At 39.1% G+C, this 4,376-nt stretch overlaps 1 long non-coding RNA gene across 1 annotated transcript; it reads left to right on the top strand.

The window, feature by feature from the left end:
- The first annotated feature begins 1,334 nt into the window (after nucleotides 1-1,334).
- On the top strand, nucleotides 1,335-3,725 carry LOC148719163 (uncharacterized). The gene is made up of 2 exons (XR_015994264.1): nucleotides 1,335-2,621; nucleotides 3,215-3,725. It is a non-coding gene; the product is annotated as an uncharacterized LOC148719163 (long non-coding RNA).
- Nucleotides 3,726-4,376: the final 651 nt, after the last annotated feature.

Genomic DNA, 4,376 nt, shown 5'->3' with positions numbered 1-4,376 from the left:
TCTGATGAGTAACTCGTAGAACTGGCAGCTGTAAATGTAACAATAAAAGCACAGATCGAAGTAAAACATGTTTCCAACTCAGTACTAAATGACGCTCGAGAATTTTGTTAATACTTTTATTATCTTTGCCAGCTCCCTTTCGCTTTGATTCCTGTGTTGCATTTCACGGGAGATAAAGCCATCATGGGAACGTTTTAGAATGGAAGGTAAGCTAAGCTGTCTCTTTGTATTATTTCTATGCCCTGGTTAGTACCATGCTGTACAATTTCCGCCGCGTAACAGATCCCGTAGGTTTTAATATAGAGCGCAGCTTTGAGGCATTTCCGAAATTCTGTAATAAATGCTGTAGAAAATTTACCCGTGAGTGTCAAGTGGGGCGCAAAAATTGTTCTCAGTACATTATCCAGCACGAGGTGGTGAGACAAGCTTTATCACCCGGAGGGTGTTACTTTGATGAAAAAAGTTTTCGTAAATCAGTAAAGGAAAATATGTGGCAGCTAGTTTGGGCTTTGTATGATTACCCTCCAACGTCCAAGTTTTATTTCAGACAAAATAATGGTATTTGAATTTTGAAAGAGTTGGGTCAATGCTGACTGACTTGTACCAAAGTTTAAATTGAGAGCAATGACAGCCAATCCTTTTTTTGATTAAGTTTTGCAGGTTCTTGGTTAGTGGATTCAATTTAAAAAAAAAAGCGAGCGAAAATGCGTCACTTTTCCTCTCGTTCGCCACAAACAAACAAACTGAGAGCATGGAATAGCTAGGACATTTAGCAACTTTTATTATTCGATACTGTTTTGACAATTTCTTTTTGGCTTTTCTAGTTTTTCATTGAAATCCATTTAATCGTCGTCCTGTTGTTTTCATCCCTAGGGTTATGCAAGGTGTAGCGTGGCTTTTATCCGTTGTTATAAGGATTAACATGTTTTTTTGTCGCGGAGTACGTGGTGAGTTGTGATTTGACCCATCTCTACGATGTTAGTCAGTTTACCTTTACGACTTGCGTAATAATCTTAACTTCCAGGCGAACGTAAGAGAAGTCCGCTTATTGCGAATTATTTGCACTAAATGACCTTGTTTTTTTCCTACACTGTTTTTAAAATTGTGGAAAAAATGTATCAAATAGGAAGTCAACTTTGAAATTTGTAAGCTCGAAGCCCTGTTCCTGCTGGAAGATCAGTCGGGTTTCGTTTTGAAAAACATGAGAGTTTAAATATGATATTTGTTTTAGATCTTTGCTCGTGGAATGTCCGTCGCTTTAATGCTTCTCTGCTGTCGTTTTCTTCGTTGTCATTCAGTCCGAAATAACGCTTAACGCAGGCTACTATTTTCTAGTTGGATTGTACCTTCTTTTCTAAGTTACTTTTCTTTCGTTATTGGTAAGTATCCTGCGCTTGGATTTCTATGCCCAGGTTTTAAACTGAGGTTCAGTTTTCAATTTCTTATTTATCCTTATCGATTTTAGTCTCCTACACCACTGTTGCATGTTCTTTTCACGTGACGCGCACTCCACCCCACCGGCGTCTGCTTTAATCGGAGCTACATTCCTTTCTTTAAGTGTAGCCAATCAGAACGCGGTTCATATTTTTTTGAGCCAGTCGCGCCAAGACTACTTGTCCAATCACAGCTCGTATTTTATCGGGTACCATAATTTCCGGCCGATGGTGGGGGAGAGTGTACAGATAGATAGATAGACAGATAGATACTTTGTTGGTAAATACTTCGCAGCATGAACTGAATTGCGTGTTCAGAGATATAAAATAAAAATTACTATGTACATGTATACATCTTCTTTTTAAAAAAATACATAGTTCGTCGTAAGAGGGAACTTGTACATTATTTGTGGCTGTTGACTATTCTGGCCGAAGCAATAAAAAAACTGTTTTTAATTCTATTTGTCTTGCAAAGTGGCAAAGCAAAGGTACGCTCGTGCCTTAACCCATGAGAGCTTACATAGCGGGGTGGTAAAAGTTTGCTTAATTTGTACCGAGGATCGTTCATGATATTGCGAAATGTTGCTGTACACATATTTTCATGGTGGTCTTTCACAGCTGGAAGATTCATAATAGCTAACGCCTGTTCGTATTGCATACCAGGACAAATGATTCTCATGGATCTTACCTGAATACGTTCTAGTTCTTTACATTGCGTGACGAGACCAAAGAACGGCTGCGAAGAAGACTTCATCAATTTGAGTCGCCCATCGTCTGCAGTTTGGCCTTTTAACCACACTTATCCGGTAAAAACAATTACCAATATATTATGGGAAACCTAATAAATAACAGTCTCCGTTAGGAAGATTTAATGGTGTACCTACTCAACCACGCCCCCTGAAGAAGAGATCTCTCCCACCGTCCATCTCTCAGTTTCAACGGATGACTTGGTGTAGTGGGAACGTCATATATGACGACTCCCCGTTTTCAATTTCTTGTGGATGAGAGGAAATAATTCAAATGTACAACAGCAGAATTATTTTTTTACTTTTACGTTAGGAGAAATGAAAGTTTAATAAGAATGCGAATGGACAGGGCCTGAAAATATATTGATAATAATAAAAGCTTTGTGATCTGTTATTTTAGGTTTATTTTGCACTTGGGTTCACCTTCTTGAATTTCATCAAGGTATGAAATGGTGTTTGATATTCCATTAACTAGAAAGTTACCTATTTTTCAAGATCTACTGGAATATATTTCTGGTATTAAACGATAGTCACTTTTTTTGTTCATAAGCTATTAATACAGGCCTTAAATCACTGAGATTACTTCTCTGAGAATTTGAGCCTGTACATTCTACTGGCCAGCAGCACGGCGTAAATTGTGGTACCTCAACAAGCTTTTGATAAGAACGACAGACGAACTGCTCCTGTTCATGTGCCATTTCGTTTGTTTTGAGTATTAAAGAAAAGAGGTTATACCCATGTAAGACACCTCGACTTATTGGCGAGTGTGGTTAGTTCTTCTGAAAGGTAACCTGGTTATAACAACCTGAGAACATACGCCGATCGTTGCGCCGAGCCATCACAGCGTTGGCAGATGCGCTGAAATTTCACCGGTTTGTTCCTCCTCCTTTCCCCTCCCCCAACTCCCCTCATTACCTAAAGGATACGCTGACTTCAACATGCGCGATTTGTAAATGAACGACGATATTTAACAGAGGATAAGTAGGGAAAGAGTACCCTTCAAATTTTAATTTGTTTTTATTCTGGTTTTGGCAGTTTTTGGAAAGACCTGATGCGATTCAATACAGTATTCAAGAAGACGATAATACTATTTCCAATGGCATCTCACACTGACGTTGTTCCGAGTTTATTTGGCTCGGGGGGGTGGGGGGGAGGAAGCGTGTAACTCAATCAGAAGGCCTTGTCATGCATTGTTATTTAATGTTATTTCACTATGAAGCCAGGCAATATTTTAAGATTAAAAGTAAGAGAGAGATTTTAAAGACCATGTTAGGTAATGCTATAATAATTGGTATTAACAGCTTTGAGAAAAACAAGGAAAAAACGCATACTTAATCGAATAGGAAATAAGATATTTTTTTAACCAAGTAACAAGAAGGACAAACTTACCCACAAATGTTGCCTTGATTTCGAATTAATCCTTCTTCCAGTCATTGATCGTGAAGGCTACCGTGAAAAAATGCATTCTTAGCTGTTAACACAAAGTGCAATATAGTTTTTTTTAATAAATTCTAATGTATACTGAATAAAGTTTATTCACGAAAGAGCTCAAAATATTCAAACAGCAATACGTTTGGGCTTCTTCTTTGGGACGGCCATCCGAGAGGGGAGAGTGTTGGGGGGCACAAGTTCGGTCATGGAAAAATTTTCAATTCATGTTTAGGTCAGTGGATGGGTGAATGCAAAATATAGAGACATTAAAAGGGTGCGAGAGAGCTGGTTTTTATCCTTCAAAAACGTTTGCATTCTCATTTATCATTCCGCCGTGGAAAGGACTTCATGCAAGGGACACAAGTTTGGTCCCGGAGAAATGTTTACAAAACGTTTACACTTATAACTCTCTCGAAAGGACACTTGTATCGGAGGAGTTTGTTACCGGAACCTAATCTCTTACCCAGACCTTCCACGGCCAAGCGGTTGCACAGTTCAGTTACAGTCACACGGTATAACCTGGGTACTAGATCAGGGGATACCTTCATTCGCAAAATTTTTGTCACTTTTATTCAGGGGAAAAGGAAACATATTCTGGGTCCGAAAGCCCGCTTTTAATAACCGGACACCTTAACCAATCAACATGTCACTGACGATTGAGTGAGCACTTTACTACTCCTTGTCGAGGATTTTAACATGGATGAGACACCAAAGCGGTTCGGTCTTCTGACCAGTCGCACTCTCCACTAAGGTCGGCTTCTAAATG

This window comes from Stylophora pistillata, chromosome 12 (assembly GCF_964205215.1).
Source record: "Stylophora pistillata chromosome 12, jaStyPist1.2, whole genome shotgun sequence".
Taxonomy (NCBI): Eukaryota; Metazoa; Cnidaria; class Anthozoa; order Scleractinia; family Pocilloporidae; genus Stylophora; species Stylophora pistillata.
This window is presented reverse-complemented; position numbering and strand designations above follow the sequence as displayed.